Raw genomic sequence first — 22,100 nt, 5'->3', positions numbered from 1 at the left:
AATTGTGCAATTCAGAAGCATTAAGTGCATTCACAATGCTGTGCAACCATCATCACTGTCTAGTTTCAGACTGTTTCCTTCCTCAAAATAAAACCCTGTATTCAAAGCACACACTCCCCTTCCTCCCTCCCCAAGCCCCTGACAAGCCCTCATCACCTTTCTCTCTGTGTGTCTTTCCCTTACCCTGGAGGTTCTCTATCAATGAAATCATACAAAAGGTGGCTGTTTGTGTCTGCCCTTATACTTTAACCAGAGACTGGTGATTTTTTTTTTCCTTTTTTTTTAACTTTTTTTTTATTGAGTTATAGTCATTTTACAATGTTGTGTCAAATTCCAGTGTAGAGCACAATTTTTCAGTTATAATGAACATACATATATTCATTGTCATATTTTTTTTGCTGTGAGCTATCACAAGATCTTGCATGTATTTCCCTGTGCTATACAGTATAATCTTGTTTATCTATTCTGCAATATGCCTGTCAGTATGTACAAATTTTGAACTCCCAGTCTGTTCCTTCCCACCCCATAACAACCTACTTTTAATGAGTATTACCTAATTTTCCAGAGGCACAGAGGTAAAGTATATTGTAAAAGGTCACAAAACTATAATATTCTATATTAATTCTTTCTTCTTATCTTCCCAAGAAGTATATCATACTTTTATTTAATGAATTACTTCTTCAAAAGTTTTAAGCCTTCACCAAAATCTTTTTTGAATAAATGAAAATATACTGAAGAGTCACAAAACCAAGGGTATACAATACTAAGATTTCATTAACATGCTTAAAGTTCTCCTTTTATTTTAGAACTCTGATAAGTGATGACTGAACCCAACATTAGCTTCTCTTTAGAACTTAGCAGCAATTTCAGTAGTTTTGATTTCTCTATCGTTCTCCTAATAACGTTCTTATTGTGACTGTGATAAATAGCTAACAAATTTGATATAGTTTTAATATCAAGTGGAAAAGCAAAAGTAGTTATAACTACAACTGTTAGAAGAAACACCCCAAGACATCATCATATGGCATCCTATTCCAATAAACTCTGACACATTTTAGCCCTAAGAAATAAACATGAGCCTAAGGCACTAGAGCTACATCACAGTTTAACCTGACTCTATTTGAAATCTCCCGGGCCCCAAAATAAAAGGGCTGGTGCCAACTGTGGCAGGAACAGTTAGATGACACTTAATTCACAGCACTATAAAATACGGAGTCAGCCAGAAGGTGGCAGAATGGGGCCATTTAGGCTTCGCATACAAATCCAGAAAAATCTATTATTGTCATTACCTTAGATTTTAGCAGTATACAAAAAACACAATCTTAGACCCTTACACAAGTAAGAGTTTTATGTATTAGAGATATGCAAGAGCATTATTTCATGCATACAAGTCAAACTGTAAGTTTCCCACACAGACTACCATCTTAGAAACAAATCCTCATTCTCCCTGATAGATCTTCCCTATTTACACAACACTACGAAAAAATGAAATCCTCCAAAGTCCCCCATATTATTCCAGTATCACATATGAATTCACTAACAATTTAATGAAGAATGACTACTAAATGTTTTATTATGTAATATATTTAATTTCAGAAGTTCAATCATAGTTACTACATAGTGACAAAGTGAAATCTTTTGTAATCTCATATAATTTTAAAGAAAACAGTTGTTTTTATATTGGGTTTTTTAAATGGGGTTTAAGCACTATGGTTTTTAACCACATTATCATTCATACTGCATTCGAATGTTTACAATAGATCAGTTTGTTTTTGCATGACTGGTACCCATCATAAGACTTAGAACACATAAGCAGGAGTTCAAGGAGAAAACTGAGGGCTAAAAGCAATCAAGCAGATACCGAAGACATCAATCTATACTAAAACAGATCTCTACTTTTCTATCAGGTGACCAGCCCCTTGAAACTGAACATAAAACAGTAAGTGCTAATTGCCCTCAGGTAAGGACTAGGCCACATACAGAGACAAACTAAGAGGGCATAAAACCAGACCTGCCAAAATTGGCCAATTTACATCAGGGGTAGAGGCTGAAGAGTCCTGGAGTGAACTGTTAGGAATAAAGTTGTGAGTTAGGCAACACCATTAAGAGGAAGAAATGTTTCACCCTCATCTCAAATCAAATGAGGGACCTCTAGGAAACCACTCAGAGATGTGACATGTATCCTACCCTCCAGAGTCTACAGTTGTTGGGGCTGTTTTGGAGGACTCGCCAAATGTAGATACTCAATGGTGGATGAAGCTACCAAGTCCAGTGGCAGAACAATGGGCTGTACTGAGACAGCTCCTTTTGGGAAGGCAGGGAAAATGCACCTCTGTTCAATGGATTCCATAAAAAGGAGTATGAGTAAGGAAGTGATAAGTGGCCAGCCAGAGGAGAGGCAATCCCTCATAGAGATAATGAAAATCCAAGATCCACAGCAGGTTTACTGTGAAGCTAAAGAAGATTAAATTTCAGAAACCCTAAGGTACAGGGGGAAATTCTGACACCCTGGGAAAGGCTCCAGCACTGTGTTCATAAGGATATAGGCTTTTATAAGAGTTCAGGAAGATACTTTAACTATAATCCATTAAAACTGCTCTTTTCATTCCAACTTCCCTTCTTTCACATTTTCTATTATGTCAGGTTTTAATAAAATGGATGCAAGCATTTTAAAGACTTTGCTAAGGGGAAACTGAGACAGGACTATGCCATTTTAACTGCAATGGGAAGAAGTTTAAGTTTTCAAATTTTTTAACAAAAAGGAAATTACAGATTCATGATTTGAACATCCATGAAGAGCACATCCTTTTTTATCCTTAAATTTATGTATTTAAAAAAAAAACAAGATAAAATTTAGATAAAAGAACACAGTGGAATATAAAAACAAAGATGAAAAAGAGACACAAAATCAATAAAAATTATCCTTATTTAGAAAAGTGAATCACAACAAAAATTTTCTACATCATACAAAGGCCACTAAATTATTAAAAAGGAAAAATTCTAAATAAAAATAATCGATAAGCAATTTGACTATTTCATAATAAGATTAAGAGAATATGAACAGGATAGAAAAGTATTTTTAAATTTTTTGCTAATTTGATGAAAACACTAACACTGATAGAGATACATAAAACTTATAACAACCATTACAGTGAGGACACTGGAGAAAAAATAAAAAATTAACATTGTTAGTTCAAAAATTAAAATTATTGCTAAGAAAACCTGAAATGTCCTAAACTCTTACAGCTCACATACAAAAGAAATGTCAGCCACCAGTGTATAGTGGTGTTTCTTCCACCACAGAAGACACAGATGTGGGAACCACTGGAGGAGAGATAGAGAGGTAGACCTCACTACTCTATTTCACTGAATCCATAAGACTATCACTGTCAGAATTATCATTATTTTATGTACCACTAAGAAAGAAAAAAGGGAAGAAAGTGCAGCAATTAAACGACAGGATAATGCTTTGTTACAAATTTTAATTTTCTTTAAGAGAAAAGGCCAAAAAGAAAAGAAATTACTTTTGTTTGGGTGTTTAATCCTGGTTATCAGTGAGATGTAGATTCTCGCTACAAAATGTGTGCAGGGAAGAACAGGACTGGAACCCAGGAGATCCTGGGGGGGTATCTTCTTATAATTTCCATACTGAGGAGTGAGAGGAATCGGTTACTTTAGCAATCTAATATAGGGAACTTTATCAAGGTCTCAATAACTCAAGAATAAAGTCTGAAGTGCTATCCTGAAATAGAACCCCTTCTGGTCTATATGCCGGCAGAGGGAACCACAATGGAAGGAGCTGTAGACATGTTTTTTATATATATATAAAAGAGGTATATATATATATATATATATATATACCTCCTTTCCAACTTCTAGACAGAACAACGAGGAATGCAGAAGCTACCCATAAATACATTGCTCTGCTATGTGTGTGCATATGTATGTGTGTGTATAAAACACATTAAAATCCTCTCCTTTCCCCAGTAATTTTATATAAGGTATGACAGTGGTGGTGAACTTCATAATTTAGGAGAGGGCAGCAGAAAATCAATGATACTACGGCTAAATGAGATGAGTATCATTCAGAGACTGATACAGGGATTGATGGAATACTGAGTCTTTCCCTCTGAATAGAAGTTGAGTGTGTTTTCATTCATATGAAGGATATTAGCATTAAATTAGATGTAGCATATTGTGATTGCCAGTGTATGGAAATGTCAGGAGAAGGGTACATATAGGTGATGAACAGTCAGAGAAGTGGACTATATTGGGTGCTGCAAGTTGACTCATACAACATCTTTTCCACTCTATAATAGCAGGCAAGGGTGAAAAGCTATAAAATATATTTCCTTTTTTCATCCTTTCCATCTATAAAAGTAGAAGCTAGAAAGCTAGAAAATATACTTTCCGGACTTCCTAAAATTTGGGATGCAAATAAAGTTCTCCCCATTAGACGTGCTTCTATGATATTTGGAAGGTTGAAATGGGACCCCTTTTTGTATATTTCTGATAGCAAGCATTGTCATGGAAATAAGGTTTCCCAAAAGCATAATTCAATGACTTCCAACTCCTGCTCATGAAAAAAAATGACTTCCAGCTCCTGCCCATGAAAAAAAAATCATATCAATGACAAAGAGAGACACAGAAAGAAAGAAAAATTTAATAATATGATGCCCTGAATACTGCAATTCCTAAAGCCAGTTCATTAAGTTTCAAGTTACTTTAAAAAATTAATTCTCTTTGTGTTTCAATCCGTTTGAATTGGGTTTCTGCCTCCAGACACTAAAAGAAACTCATTTAATACATATTCTGAAAACAAGTTTAATTTTTTGGATGATCTTACTTTTTACAAAAATCAACTATTTTCTATATGTAAACTCATTTTAAGAGCTGCTAGGGAGTTCCCAATTTCAACTGAAAAAATGAATTATGTTATAAGTGGTTTGAAAAACACTGTGAAATTTTATAAGCAAAATTATTGTCAAATAACAAACACAGGATGATGGCAAGTGTGTCACATGTGGCTATGAGATGTTCAAAATATTATAATCTGGGAAGTTCACTAACAGCATTATGGCCCCTGCCAATAAAATACCATGATCCCTAAGTTCCTCTGTTCCCAGGCAGAATCCTAGGTTTGCCCACTGTGGTCACTGATGCTCTGTTCCAAACGGCAGTGACCTTCATGGTGAGCTGTTCTGCTCCTGCTGCTCCTCAGGTTTCCTTTGGACTCACAGGGTTATCAATGCCACTTTTCAGATTTTTTTTCACTTTTACATTCTTAAGTTTTTACATCTTCACATTAGGTAATCAAAGAGAAGGATGCTCTTTTATATTTGTTTCTTAGATTTGTTTTTTTCCCTCATCCTCATTCCTACCACCCAAAAATACCATTATTTATATTTTGGAATATTTGCTTCAAGTCCATTTTTTTGTTTATACTTTAAACAATTACATAATTTTGAGTGCAGTATCTATTTAGAAATCAGATTATATACAATACAAGCTTTCTACCGTCCTTATTTCTACCCCATCCTGACTCCCCTGCTCTGGCTCCCTAGAAGCAACCACTATTCTAAATTTGCTTGTAGCCTTACATTTTCTCTTTTATATTTATATATATATTTCCACATATATACTAATTTTTCAAAATATACTTGAATAGTATCATGCTCTACACACCTTTTCACGAGTCGCTTTTTTCAAATGCACCATATTCTACTTAGCTGCTTCTTTATTGATGGGCCTTTAGATTATTGCAGTTTCCATTATTACAAAGAATGTGATAATGAACATCTGTATCTCCTTTCCTCTCCCCTCCTCTCTTTCTCCCTCTCTTTTCCTCTTTCTCTCTGTTTTCCATTTTTTACATTTCTCCTAGTAAAAGGCATGCTATGTCTCGGGTCATAATTTCTTCCAGCTATCCTTCATGCAAGTGCTGGCTACCACCTTAGGTTACAGTGTTTACAAAGTCCCCAGTGATTAACCATTTTTAACAGTTTTATTGAGATATAACTTACAAATCATAAATTAACCAGTTTTAAGTGCACAATTCAGTGGGGTTTTTAAGGTAAATTTACAGAGTTTTGCAATCATCTTCACTACTTACTTTTAGAATTTCCATCACCCCAAAACGAACCTCATGCCCATCTGCAGTTGCTCTCCATTCTTACCACTCACCCTGGGCAGCAGCTATTCTATTTTGTTTACATAGATTTTGTCATTTTCATATAAATGCAATCATACAATGTGTGGTCTTCTGTGCCTCACCTCTTCCACTTAGCATAATGGTTCTGAGATTTATCCATGTTGCAGCATGTATCAATATTTAGCTATTTTTCCTACTGAATAGTATTCCGTTGTATGGATACACCACATTCTGTTTCACCAGTCGTTTCCACTTTATGGCTATTATAAATAATGCTGCTTTGAACATTCATGTACAAGTTGTTGTGTGGACATAACATTTTTAATTCTCTTGGATAGATTTCTAGGAATAAAAACTGCTGGGTATGGTAATTTCGTGCTTAACATTTTGAGAAACTGACAAAGGTGTTTCCAAAGTAGCTGCACCATTTTACATTTCCACCAACAATGTATGAGGTCCAATTTCTTCACACTCACACCAATACACACCTCTTTTAAAATACACACTTGTTTTTGCACATGTATAAATGCTTCTACTCAGAAGATATCTGGGTCACTGTTTATACCTATTTTCAGTTTTAATAGATACAGCCAGTATCATCTCAGGAGTGGCTATCCCAATTTACACTCAACATGCTTGTTGTACATAATACCGTGTGACTTGTTCATCTCTGCTAATCCAGTGAATGAAAAAAGACATTTCATTTTAAATTACATTTCACTGATTACTAGTAAAGTCAAATATCTTTTTACATGTCAACTGATCATTTGAATTCCATCTTCAGTAATTTACCTACTCATATCCTTTACTGTATTTTTCTTTCCATTCTCATTGTTTATCTTTTTATTGACTTATAAAATGTTTTTTATTCTGGATATTAATCCTGTCAGTTTATGCATTGAAAACATCTGCTGTCAATCTATTTTCTTAAGGAAACTGGAGCATCATTTTTCAGAGTTCTTTTATGCAAAAACATTTCTCTGAGCTATCAATAAATCTCAGGCTCCTTGATTCCTGTGCCTAACTACAGGGCTTAACTATCTAACCTAAGAGTACTTTTCACTGTTTTCCTGGGAGCCCAACAAAATATGCATACAAATAAGACCTCTAGCTGCCTTTCTTAAGAGGATAAGTGAATTAGGCTCCCCTTTAGAAAATGTACTAGTCAGGTTGTTAGTTGTTAAAAAAACAAAAACAAACAACAACAAAAAAAACTGATGTTACTTATTTTAAGCAGAAAAAAAATTCATTAAATGGGTATATTACAGAATGATTAGGAAGACTGGAAAATCAGGATAAGGTAGGAACCAAAGGAGGTAACCCACAATTGAGAAGCAATGCACTGAAGGCACTGTCTGTTGGGAAATGGACACTCATTTCCAATGCTGATGGCCATGCCACCAATGGATAGCTACTGCTACATCACTATACTCTCAATTCTGCAAAATAATCTCCATTTGAGCTTTTGTCTTTGAGTCAAGTTCACAACACTCCCTTGCAATATTAGTTTCTTGTTAAAACATTGCTTCCAATATAACAAGTAAACCCTGGCTTGAAGTTGAATTATTTCCAGGATCATAATTAGTCTTCTGTACTACGAAGTAGAAGTATTTTGATGGCTATCTTCACAATCTTACATTAGAAATGAATACAAAATAAAAATAAAAGCACCACTTAGCACATCATCCTATAGGGTGAGTAGAGATTTAATAGTAATTTTTAGATGTATCAAAGTTGTCATGGCTATATTTAAATCAATCACCTCTCAGGAAAAAAAAAAACATTTCAAATCTATCATCTTTTGCCTATCAATAAACTGTATTCATTTACTCATCAAGCATTTCCTGAGTCCCCACTATGTGCCAACCACAAAACTATGTGCTAGATTTCCAAAAAGACCAAAAACAGACACTATAATTCAGTGGGGAAGACTGTGCTATAAAAAAAAAGTGGCATGAGTCTATGAAAATATGTAACAGGAGACCTTAATCTGGTGTGGCAAGATGAGAGAACACCTTCCTGAAAGCATAATAACTGAAATGAAATGTGAAGGATATGATAAAGGGTTAATTAGGCAAAAGGAAAAGAGATAAAAAGACTTCCAGACAGGAAAGAATATGAGTAAAGGCCTTATGAAAGAAAAGTATAGGGGTGAATTTCAGACATTATAGCTTAAAAAAGGCATACTTAACATTTTTTTTAATTATCAAGAAATTAGTAATTATATATGGGTACTATTTATATCAATTAATTAATTTCTTTGAGATGTTCATACCAAATCAAACGATGGAAGAAGCGATCAGGCGCAGTAATACTAATTTCGACAATAATGGGAGGTATTGGTGCAGATAATCTCCAGCAGGAAGCAGTAGACAAAATAACTTTTGATTCAGTTTTGAATTAACCCTATACATTTTTCCCATAGTAGATTGATTTGTTTTGCTCAAAGTAAAAATTTGATTTGTAATATCTTAATAAACATTAGCAAGCAGTACAGAAGGAAGATGTTTGGGGCACACTTCTGAATACAACAACTTTGGATGTTAAAGTTAGTAACAATGCCAATGCAATTATAGAAATAACAATGTCTTAAAACACACCATATGGAGTGATAGGAAGGAAATCAAACAAGATACAGGAGTCAAATCATGGCAGGCCTTATACGCCATGCTAACAACAGATTCTATCTGATATCCAATGAAGAACAATAAAAATTAAGCAGAGGGTAACCAGATCAGATTTGGGAGATGGCTAAGGAAACCAAACATAGAGAGAATGGTTAAGCAAATATTTTAGATACCCTGGAAAGGAATGATAAAGAGCTAAACGAAGATAGATGCAGTGAAAGTGGAAATGTGGGGACAAATCGTTGATATGACCCAGTCACCAATGAGAAGCAGAGAATAAGGAAAATGAAAGAATCCAGGATGACTCCCAGATTTCTGGCTTACATGACTATCAAAGTTCCCCATTTTCACTAAAATAGGGAATATTGATTTAGGGAAAGGATAATTTCCTCAATTTGACTTTCCAGGGAAGACGTCCAGTAAAAATTAAATATGCCTGTAGAACCGAAGAGAGGTGTGTTGGTCACAAAGATAAGAAGTAATAGGAAGTGGCAGTACTTGAAGTCACTGAGTGGATGACTCACTTAGGGAAACACTATAGAGTAGAGAAACAAAAGAAAAAAGGTCACAAACAAGAAAGAATTGATATCACTTGTCAAAGCAGGGAGGAATAGATATATCACAACTTTAGAATTTAAAGTATGAACAGAAAGAAAGCAGAAGCTGTAAAATTAGCCTATTAATTAAGAAGTTTGGTCTTGAAGGAGATTTGATAAAAAGGTGATATAGCATAGAGGGAGAATGCTTACATTTTCATATTATTTTTCAAATGGGAAAAACTTGAAATATGTACACATACATACACATACACAAAGGGGAGGAAGAGAGTGGAATGGAATATGAGTAGGCCCTTTAAAGCATGACACCAAAGACAAAAACTGTTAAATATACATTTGATTACATAAAAACTTGAATTTTTGTAAAATTGAAAGATAAACAGGTTTGTAACATATAGCCAAAAAAGAGTTAATAATGATAATAAAGACATTCACAAACATTTCAACTGAAATATGAGCACACAATGAGAACAGGTTATTAAAAATATTAAAAATTACCAATAAATACAATGTTCAACTTTTGCTGGAAATAAACTTAATTTAAAAATATGAGGTGCTATATCATGCTGAGTAACTAGAGCTGTAAAAGTTACAATAACTCACTCTTATAATGTTTCACCGAAATAAACACTGAAGTTATTTGTATAATTATGAACATGGGAAATTGTATCAGAAATCTTAAAAAATAAATCTACAAGAGTATTAGTCTCAACACCTTTCAAAAAAAGAATGAAAACAACTTGAATGCCCCAAAATAGGAGCTGTCTTTTAAAACAAATAGTGCATATCCACAGAATGGAACACTGGTATGCATAAAAATGTTATTGTAACACCCACCAGAATGGCTAAAGCAAAAAGAGAAAGGAAAATCCAGTTGTTGAGAATGTGGAACAATGAGAACTCTTACACAATGCTGATAGTAATGCAAATTGGTACAACCACTTCAGAAAACTATTGATCATATCTATTAAATGTCCACAAAACATTCAATAGAAATTCATACATATGTCCACCAGAATATGTGTACCAGAATGTTTATAGCAGTACTCTTTATAATAGCCCCCAAATGAAAACTTAATACATACCAACAACAGAATGGGTGAACTGTGATAGACTCAAATAATGGAATACTATACAGCAAAGAAAATTGACTACACTGAATAATATGGATGAATCAAACACAAAAGAGTACCTACTGTATGATTACATTTACAAAACAAACAAAACTAATCAATGCTATTGGAATAGATAGAATGGTTACTATTGAAGTGGAGAGTTAAAAATTTAGTTCTATACATGCTATTATTTTAATAAATTTAACACATTAAATGTAAGAAAATTCCCTATAGAACATCTAACTGCATGGAAAAAAGTCATGACATAAAGATGAAAAACAAAACAAATTATAAGTATGCTTAATATGGATGGTGGATTAGGATAATGGTTAAAAGTTCAGGCTCTATAGTCAAGACTACCCGGATATGGGAATTTGACACAACATTGTAAAATGATTATAAATCAATAAAAAATGTTAAAAAAAAAAAAAAAAGACTACCTGGATATGAAGAATCCCAGTTACATGCTCTTGGGCAAATTACTTAACTGCTTTAAGTTTCTTCACTTGCCATTTTAAATGGGGTTAACAAAAGCACAGACCTCAGCGACTTGTGAGGTGGATCAAATAAAATAAACCAGAGTAAAGTGCTTATAATAGTGCCTGGCACATAATAAGCACTATATTATTATTATTCTATTTTTATTAAAACTCACCATATATTTTTTAAAAAGATATATTGAAGGAAAAATGCTAACTGGTTATCTGTGAATGGTGTGATTCTAGTTGAGATTTTTTTTTTCCTATACAGAAGTAATGATGAATAGAAATTTACACTTTAATTGTTATTATCCACATTCATTTGTTGAGAGAAATAGTTTGATAAACTCACTCTAGGTAAAAAAAAGTTTTAAAAAAGAAGTGTCAATGCCTCAATATCAGATTCAGTTTTCTGTGAAAGAGAGAAGTTTGTCTGCATAAAAAGGAGGTGGGAAGGAATTGGATGTTCCAGAACAAAACATCCAGAAGAGAGACAGGACCAGGGTAGAATTCTATTCTAGCAGATGGTCAACAAAGACTTCTAATCAAGAGTACATTCAGAAAAACATTTAAGAAAAATTTCAATGTCTCATGAGAACTAAATTGTTTACTTTTTGGTATATTACATAAATAATCCTGAATTTCGTTTAAGACATTTTCAGTCAATTGTACTTTGCTAACTAAATGCTTTTGTATGATGGATTTCTTTTATGAAACACTCAAAGGAGAAGGTCCCACTAGTTTACTTGTTAAACTAAGTAATAGTACACAGCTGTATCTCAGATTACATCATTATCTAGAACTGAGTCAAGGAAGTATGCTAACCAAAACCGTCCAACTATTAGATGCAAGGTGGTAGGGAAAAACCCACGTTACATGGAAAACCTGTAGGTGCAGACAGATTTGCTAATAATGGAAAACAGGTTCCAGAGGGTCCTAGGGAAAGAACGGGGACACAGGCAGTTTACAATGTGACTGAAGTTGGGCAGGTGATAGAATTTTTCTGTATTTCAGTTCTTCATTTGTGTTTCAGTTGTCTATCACTATGTAACAAAAACCAAAGCTTCATGTTAAAATTATAACCATATTTTGCTCACAATTCTGTGGTTCGAGAATTTGGACAAGGTACAGTAGGAATTGCTCATCTCTGTTCCAAAAGGTCTGGGGTCTGAGCTGAGTGACTCAAATGCTGGAGGATGGCTGGAACAGCCCAACTGAGATCATACATCTGGCATCTCACTTCTCACTGTTGGCTGAGTCACTCACTCATCTGGGTTCAGCTGAAGGCTGCGCTGACTGAAAAGGCTAAGAAAGTTTCCCTCACTTGTCTAGTGACCAGGTGCTATTCCATGGGGCATATCTCTCTCTCTCCCCCTCCCCTCTTTTTCTCTCTCCTCTGTTTCTCTCTCTCATGTCTCTCTCTCCAAGTGGCTAGCTGGGCTTTGAACAGCATGCTGGTCTCAAAATAGTCAGGCTTCTTATATAGCAGCTGGCTTCTACAAGAGCAGAGGCTGTCAGTCATCTCAAAGACGTAAGACTGGAACTGACCCAGCATCACATCCACCATATTTTATTGGTTAAACAACCCCAAGTCTAAGCCCAGATTCAAAGAGGTAAAGAAATCCACTATGCTTCTGGGTGGAAAGAGTGGCTAAAAATTTGCAGCCATCGTTACTCTGTCACAGTATACTCTGGCCACATACTATTTACTCTTCATCATTTTCAAAATACACTCAACACCTTCCAAGGCTCCCCAGAATCTCATCCCTTTAGCAGCATCGGCGCAAAGTCCAGGACCTAGTCTAAATCAAGTGCAGGTGGAGATGAGGCTCCTCAGACCGTTTCTTGGTTGCAGCTCCTCAGGTATGACTCCTCTAATCTGAAGACCTATAAACTAAAGATGCAAGTTATCTGCCCAGTACAAACCCAATGTACAGTGGTGAGACAAAGGAATCAAAATTGCAGTGGGCACTCCCATTCAAAAAGGGAGAAAACAAGAGGCACATAACAGTCACTGGTCAACAGCAAATCTGAAATCCAGCTGGCATATGTCACCAGTTCCTTGACTAGCCCTGGGAGTGGCTTCCCATGTCTCTGAGCTCTCCTCTCTGGCTTTTTGGCTGCATCCTCTGGGTCATCCTTCATTTTCCATAAGAAATGGTCTATGTTTAGAGCTGAGCAGCTTCTCAGCCTGCTTCCTTTCCACAGGAGGTTGAGGGCCCAGAACCTTCTTTTCATTATGAATTCTTTCTGCCCCTTTCAATCTAAGTGATGTAATTCCTTTTAAAACCTTGGGTTTTGAATCAAATTATAATTAACTCCAATAGACAAAAGCCATGTTCACATTTTCTTTTCGAGAGGCCCTTCTCTACCTTGGGCCTCATGTAAGGCTGCTGTAGGACAGTAGTTTCATTTCTAGAAACCTCAGCTGCCCAGTTGAGAGAGTGTGTGAGACACACACATAAGGGTCTTATGTCTTTCGTCTAGTTGAAGATCTATGAGGCATCATTTCAAATCTCCTATGTTTTAGTAAAGAATCTTACAGTAGTTTGAATTTTATTTATCAAAAGAGGATAAAAATTTCAAGATATAAATAAGAATTACCAAAAAATAATAATTGCAGACAGCTTTCTGAAACCCTCCTTCCTGCACCTGGGAATCTAGAGAGAGAATTCTTTCTTTTATTAAGCAATAGTGATCTTGTAAATTATACAGGCCAATGCTCCCTGTATTTAGATAGATTAAATTCCTGTTAGAATTCAGTGCCTAGTTCCTGTTAGAATTTCAGTGATTCAGAAAGAAATTCTAAACAAAGTTCCTTTGCTATGTAACATGTGCTAAATTTTGTGCTCAGATACACTAGTCTCACCATAGGTTTTCTAGTTCAATCATTTCTCTACCTTTTATTCTGAGGCTTTAATTTATTTTTAAAATTTTACTTTAAAGATAATATAATTTATGTATATGCCTGCTATTACAAAACACTTAAAATCTTTTTTGGCTGTGGTAATAGGGGGGTGGATGGAATTGAGGAGGTGGCAGGAATGATCAATAAATAAATGAGGTTGAAAGAAAACAGAAAGTTCCATTCCTGGTCTGGGGAAAATGAAAGGCTCTGGCCACCCTTCACCCCAGGGTAAAAAAAGAAAAAAAGATGTCTGTAATAATCAGTTTTCTACGTCAGCTTGGCTAGGGTATAGTCTCCAGTTAGTCAGTCAAACACTAATCTAGGTGTTGCTGTGAAGGTATTTTGTAGATGTGATCAAAGTCCATAATCAGGTCACTTCAAGTAAAGAAGATTATCCTAGATAATCTGGGTGGGTCTGATTCAATTGAAAAGCCTTGAAGAGCAGAACTGAAGCCTCCCTGAAGAAAGTCAGCCTGTGGACTGCAGCTTCAGCCTGTGCCTGAGAGTTTCAGCGTGCCCTCCCTGGGGGCCTGCCCTATGGATTTTGGACATGCATAGCCAGCCCCCATAATCAATAAGTCAATTCCTTAAACTATATCTCTTAATATATATTCTATTGATTCTGTTTCTCTGGTGTAACCCTGGCTGATACACTGCCTTATAGAGTAATGAGTTTTCTATCACTGGTAAGTTATAAAAGACTTAAGTAAATAAAACAAAATATTTACAAAATTTTCGTAAAGTAGCCAATATGGCATGATGGTTAAGAACAGAGACTCTAAGAACTGCCATCATTAAAAAGTCTACAAAAGACAAATTCTGGAGAGGGTGTGAGAAAAAGGAACCCTCCTACGCTCTTGGTGGAAATATAAATTGGTGCAGCCACTATGGAAAACAGTATGGAGGTTCCTTAAAAAACTAAAAATAGACTTACCATATGATCCAGCAATCCCACTCCTGGGCATGTATCTGGAGAAAATTCTAATTCAAAAAGATACATGCAGCACTCAATATTCATAGCAGCATTATTTACAACAGCCAAGAAGACATGGAAGCAACCTAAATGTCTATCAACAGATGACTGGATAAAGAAGGTGTAAGATAGATAGATAAATAGATAGATAGATAGATAGGTAGATAGATAGATAGATAGGTAACAGAATACAACTCAGCCATAAAAAAGAAATAATGCCACTTGTAGCAATGTGGATGGACCTAAAGATTATCATACTAAGTAAGTCAGAAAGAGAAAGACAAATACCATATGATATCACTTATATGTGGGAATCTAAAATATGACACAAATGAATTTATTTACAAAACAGAAAAAGACTCACAGATACAGAAAACAAACTTATGGTTACCAAAGGTGAAGGAGGGTGGGAGAGGGATAAATTGGGAGTTTGGGATTAGCAGATACAAACTACTATATATAAAATAGATAAACAATAAGGTTCTACTGTAAAGCACAGGGAACTATATTCAATATTCTGTAATAAACCATAATGGAAAAGAATATGAAAAAGAATATATATACATACATATACACATATATGTCTATATGTGTATATATATAAAAACACTGGATCACTTTGCTGTACACCAGAAACTAACACAACATTGTAAACCAACTATACCTCAATTAAAAACAAAACCCCCAAAAATTGACTCTAGAGTCACACTGCCTATTGCCTGGGTTCAAATCCCAGGGTGACTACTTACTAACCATGTGGCTTTGGACAAATTGCTTAACCTCTCTGTGCCTAAATTTCCTCTTGTATAAAATAAGAGCAATCATAGTTCCTACCTCAAAAAGTTGTGAAGATTAAGTGGGTTACTATACATATAGCCCTGACAACAGTGCCTGGCACACAGGAAAAGCTAAGTAATAGTCTAAAAACATGATATAGTAGGAGACTGACTTTCTAAAGGCCCTTTGGAGTCTAAGACAGTTTCAAATGCACAATTTTTTAAATTATCATTACCATGCTGGGGGAGCAGAATAACTAATGATTACAAGCAGAGGGCCTAGAACAGACTAAGTTTGCATCGCAAACAGCTCTGCCACTGAATTGTGTGACCTTGTTAAACTTCTCTAAACCTTAATTTTCTTACTAGAAAAAAATGATGATAATAATATCTACTACTAGGGTTATAGTGAGAAATAAATGATATAAGCTGCTTTATGTAATTTTTAAAGTTTTGATGAGTTTGATAACTCCAAAATTTCCCACTGAAATTCCCAAGAATATCTTTTTGTTCCTGACAACCCTGAGGTTATGAATATAAGCCAGCTCCTTATAACCTAATATAACATTACTCCAGTAGATTAATTTGCTATTTCTAGTTGTCCATTTACTTGCAATTCAGAAAACGTGTTAAAAATGTGCCTAATCTATAGATCCAGTGGTTAGGGATTTCCCTTAAAAACTACAGTACTATTTATTGATCACCATCTAAGTGCCAAGAGAAATCACATACAATGCTAAATCTCACAACTCAGCGTTATCTCCATTTTACAGATTAGGAAAGATTTTGAAAGCACCTGTGTAAACAGGTATAAATACGCTGTCATATCTATTATTATTTCTTTGAGAACACTTTTATTACTTTCTAGATCTCAGGGTGATCCTGACACCAGGTTAATAATATTAAGTGCCCGGGTAAGTAACCTCTGATCACCTAAGTAGCTAGCTCCTAAGTTCCCAAAGGATTTTCACTTAATTTATTTTTAAAAAGGGTCAGAGGAATAATTCAATTCCTTTCTCAGTTAGATAAATTTAAATTAGCTGTTAATATAAGCTTTATTTCCACAGGGAGTATGACACTCCCATTTGACTATGCAAGTATAAATATTTTTAAATTCAAGAAGAGATACATATTTAATCTGAAGTATATTTTAACCTACAGAATATATAAACCAACGTGATTCCACTTTGTCTTTGGCTATATACTATTAATTGAAAGCTCATGCCATTAAAATACATTTAAAATACTGTCTTATAATCTGAAAATTACATTGTTAAAATCTAATTTTTAAGTACTTTGCTAAGATTTTTAATAGAAGTCTTAAACATTGTACATATGAGCATACATCTTATATTTAACACTACAAATAAAATTGGGCTACTGTAGTTCATTTAATATATATGTTTATGTTAAGTATATACTCCGACCTTTCTAATTTAGTCTTCATATTCACCTAATATATGCATCCCCACTCTACCCCAGCTCAGATACTCACCTGAAAGACTACACCCCAGACTAATCTCATTCTGTCCTCTGACAACCATCTACCTTTTTAGCTCACTTCCTTTAATACTACAACTCCAATAATCTTCAGACTTTACCAAGGTCTCCAATCCTTTTCATTATACTTCACACCATAATATTGCTTTTCCTCTTTAAAAAGCATATATCCCAAGGCCAAGCATTATGATCACCTCCTTGCACACACTTTCAGCCATCTGCTCCTCTATTATTTTAAGATTTTTTTATGTTTTTATGTTTTTACATACTGAAATGCTTACAGGCAGTCCAAACTTTCAAATGTATTGTATTCTAAAAGCTGACCTCCATTAAACATAGGTTACATTCTCTGCATCATGATTGTAAAAAAGCAAAAAGAGAAAAAGAGAACATTTTCTCTATTTTTTTTTTTTTAATCTTGACCTTAGGTTTTACCCAACACATATTTTAATTACCTGCCTGGCCACCAAAGGCAACTGAAATGGCCACATGTACTATAAATCATAGGCCAGTTTAGTAGGTGAGAGTTGAAAAAAGGAAGGAAGAGAATGTAGAGTCAAAAAGCAAGAAAGAAAATTAAAGAATAAGGGGTGTGCATTTTTTAAAACAAATGAGAAGACAGACTGAATAAAAAAGGGAAGAATACTCAATAGTATAAGGTTCTTGCGAAAGCAAGAGGGGACGGGGTCCAAAGTAATGGTAGAGAGACTGGCCTTGTAGAGAAAGACGTATATTGTGGTGCTTTTTAAAAATATGTCAAAAATTCTTTGACCTCCTTCCATCAAAGGGTAGAATCTAATACAACTTCTTCAAATATGGACTCATCTAAGTGACTCACTTGCACTGAACAGAACACAGCGGAAATGACACTGCTTGACTCCTGAGGCTGGGTCATAAAAGGGAACCAGCTCCCGCTGGCTCTCCCCATCTCCCCTGGATCTCAGCCACCATGCTATAAGGAAGCCCAGGCCACATGCAGAGGCCACGTGCACGTATTCCAGTGAAAGTTCCAGCTAAGGCGTCACCCGCCTACAGCCAGTTTAACAAGGAAACGTGAATGAGCAAGTCTTTAGGCAATTCTAGGCCCTGGCCATTGAGCTGAGCTAGCTCCCATCAATTAGAGCAGAGACGAGATGTCCTTGTAGAACTATGCCCAAAGTGTACTTTCCCAAGCAAAATAAATGTTGTCATTGCTTTAAGCCACTAAATGTAGAAGAGATATGTGATGGAACAGTAGATAAATGGAATAGACAACTCCTCTATTGAAACAGAACAACAAGATAGATTAAATTAAAATACAGGAGATACAGATGTTTGATACAAACAAGTTTAAGGGGTTCTTGTATAATATCTTTTATTTTCTTTGGGAAATATAAGGCAAGATCATTGCTTAGAATGAGAGAGATAACGGGGATTTCAGAAGTGTAAAGAAGAAACTGAAATAGAAATTGTGATGAATAAGAAACAGAGTTAATCAGAGAAATGTGGTACAACTGTGAAGTCACGTTGACAGCCATTTGAGGTTTAACTTATGTGCCCCTTCCATGTGGCATTCTCCAGCAGTGCTTAGCCCCTGGCTGAGGGCACTGAGAAAGCAGAGAGCTGAGTTTAGTAGATTCTTGTTGGACAGATGTGATAAAAAGGCAAACGTGCAAAGGATTTCAGGGACCAAATAATCTCCACTGGTTAAGAAAGAAAATGAAAAAAGTGAGAGGTCTGATGGATAAATGGATGAGAGTTTCCAATGAAGAATGATCATAATGGAAATATTTAAAAAGCGAACAACTAGGAGAGGAGACTGAAAGCAGAAAATGACATGCTACATTAGTGATTCTTGAGTAGGCAATGAATATGACAAAGTTCCTGGTAAGAATGGCTACTTGAAATGAAGTGAAGAGAAGTAGGTAAGAAATAATGTGGTCAAGGAATTGAGATGCAAAGGTAATGGTTGGGTGATCCACACAGAATTTAAAGCCACCCAGGGTGAATGCAGGGCTTAGAGTATAGATAAAGATTGCGAGCCTGGTACCAAAATTTTTGATTAATAAATATAAGTGAGAAGAGATTGGTAAATGACAGCAACAAGGATGGGGAGCATACTGGTATAGCTAACTGGTACAGAATTTGTCTTGTTCTGTTTGGGCTATTACAATAAAATGCCATTGACTGGGTGGCTTATAAACAAAAGAAATTTATTTCTCACAGTTCTGAAGGCTGGAAATTCAAGATCTGGTGCTGGCAGATTTAATACTTGGTGTGACAGCCCACTTCCTCACTGACAGCCATCTTCTCACTGCTAACCTCACACAGTGGAAGGGGTAAGGGAGCTCTCTCGCCCTTTTTATAAGGGCACTAATCCCATTCTTGAGGCTCTGCCCTCATGGCCTAATCACTCCCAAAGATCCCACCTTCTAACACCATCCACTTGGGAGTTAGGAGTTCAATGTATGAATCTGGGGCAGACACAGACATAGGCCTCTAATGAGCAGAGGTTTTTTCAAGAGGTTGGGAGTGTAATAGTTTTTCCTAATCTAACGTCTTCGTAACTGTAGCCTAAGACCAATCTCTCCCTACCAACTAAAAGTGATGTAATTTTGATATATAAATGTCAAATAAACTACTATGTGCTAAGAAGAGAAGGAACGAGGTATCTTCTTGTCAAGTAAGTCAACTAGACTCAAATAGTCAATGTACTACAGAGAAAGTACCTGCTAACTGGGGAGGAGGAAGGGTAAACACTTCTAAAAAAGGCTTGAATTTTTTTTTTATCCATTTAATATCCAATATGAGCTTAGGAACTGTGTAAAATTTTAAAGATTAAAACACTAAACAAGGTAGACATTGTCTCTGCCCTTAAGGATCACAATATGTAGTAGAAGGAGCAGCTGAGAAATCAATGTGAGTGTAAGTGCCACAGGTACAGGTAAACATCTCCAAAATGGACTCAAAACCAGTTTCTATTTCAGGGAGTTACAGCCTATTTCCTAAGATGGTCTCAGAAATTCTATACTATTTCCTATATAAACCCCTGTGTTGTATTTTCACCCTAATATCAATCTCAGGCACCTGGGTATCATTGTGTATTTTATCGTAAATATCTGTATGTGTCCGTCTCCCAGCTTAAGGACAGGAACGAAGTCTTACTTTTATTACCATATCTGCATTTATGGACCAGCACAACGTCTGGTATAAGGCAGGCACTTACTAAGCACTGACTGAGAGTGACTACAGGATTGAATGAATGACAAACAAATGACTGTTCTGTCTCTATGACATTCTAGCAGTTGAACTATGGTTTATTTAGTAACCTCAAGACTACAGTATAAAGAGAGGTTCATATTCTTCCCCAGTTTAACATTTTGTGCCTTCTATGCAACCAGGGAGCTGAGCTAGGACTGGACAAGCTGAATTATTAGCAGAACTGGCTCTTACAAAAGAAGCTAAATAATATCTGTGTAGACATGTTCTCTCCAGTTTGCGGCTCACACACGACGGTCTGTTGAGGCCATATGGTCTTCTACTTGAATCAGTGGCATAGAAACTGAAAACTCTTTTTTTTAAGTAAGAGCCTAAAATAATGAGATCTCAAGACAGTATCTTTAATTTTTTGAGGTCAAAGTCCAAATGGAGAATACAGATTCGTCAAGGACTTAAAGGTTTAGATTCAGCAGTAGTTTTACTAGAAAGCAAAAGTTTCAGAAGTGATTGAAAAGTTAACACTATATGAATAGTAGGCAACAGGGAATATAACTTCAGACCATGGCCATAAAGCCTGGGACTTTATACCTTGGAACAGCAAAGTCAGCTAAAGCTATGGCATTTATATTGGATTTTCTAAGACAGCCCTAGTGTCAAATGTGCTAGTGCATCATCCATCATTGTGAATCATGAATGAGTGCATTTTTTTCTTTAAAGGAGCCCCAAATTTGATTCAGAAAATTATCCACATAGATTCAGAGCATTACTTAATATAATTTACATTATAACCCAAAAATTGTTACTACAGGAAACATGCTATACTTCCTACAGAATTCTCATGGTTGTGCTTTTACTTAGCTAAATCTTCCACTAGACTATGAGCTACATGAAGGCAGCTCTTTATCTCCCATCTCCCAGAAATAAAAAAAAAACAGATGAACAGATTAAAATATAAAAATTTAAGCTATACCTCTGTATCAGAGAAAACAACATGTTATTTGCATTACAGTAATAAACCTCAATTATCAGCAAGAAAAAGGTCTATTTGTTAATACTGATGACTCTTTTTGAAGCTGTAAGTGGCTGATAGGGTTTTAAAAAAGGCATTAACATTTTCTAGCAATTTTTAAGTTGCTAAAAATATTAGCTGAATTTATAAGTACAAATGTTTTTACCTTTAAACATAAATAATGAGTTAAATATATTTATTCTCTAAGCTAAGTTTATCAAGGTTTCACTGTACTTTTATTTGCTCTACAATTACCTTTTATAAGCTTTGAGGAATAGCCTATGAGTTCTAGTGTTTTAAATCTAGGTGAGCAATCCCAGATTTTCTCTATCTGTACTGTTTGGTTTGTATACTTCAATTGCATAGCCCTAATCTTTCTAGAATGAAGAGTTCTTTTTTTTTTTAATTTATCCTCATACAATAGACCCTCAATTCTCTTACTCCTATTAGCAGTCCCTGATCTTAACTTTCTCTAGTTCTGCTATATGCAAAACACCGTAACTATACATAACATGTTAAGGGTTTTACATTAAGAGTAGAATGTTTTATGTTTGTTTCCAACACATTCCCCTGATGACCAACATTGAGACAGTCCCTTTACCTACAGTAGAGCATGAGAATTCCTTCAAAGATCAATACAGTAATTCATAAATTTGTTTCTTAGGCCAAAATTCAGAGACTATCATTCTTTCGGTACAGATCAAAAATTTCCCCTAAATACATTATTACTTTGTATTTGCTCACATTAAGACTCATTTGCCACTTCTCTACTCATATAATTTTGTGAGAACCTTATATAATGTATTC

The 22,100-nt window shown here is 35.3% G+C and overlaps 1 protein-coding gene and 1 long non-coding RNA gene across 2 annotated transcripts in view; both read right to left on the bottom strand.

The window, feature by feature from the left end:
* Positions 1-22,100, bottom strand: part of PRKACB (protein kinase cAMP-activated catalytic subunit beta) — a 116,922-nt gene that overhangs the window by 87,560 nt on the left and 7,262 nt on the right. The window lies entirely within an intron of this gene.
* On the bottom strand, positions 420-21,100 carry LOC116668118. The gene is made up of 3 exons (XR_004325190.1): positions 21,091-21,100; positions 20,580-20,582; positions 420-2,454 (listed from the first exon to the last, which is right to left on the bottom strand). It is a non-coding gene; the product is annotated as an uncharacterized LOC116668118 (long non-coding RNA).

This window comes from Camelus ferus, chromosome 13, assembly GCF_009834535.1.
Source record: "Camelus ferus isolate YT-003-E chromosome 13, BCGSAC_Cfer_1.0, whole genome shotgun sequence".
NCBI lineage: Eukaryota > Metazoa > Chordata > Mammalia > Artiodactyla > Camelidae > Camelus > Camelus ferus.
The sequence above is the reverse complement of the archived record's forward strand: the minus strand, read 5'-3'. Positions and strand labels throughout refer to the sequence as shown.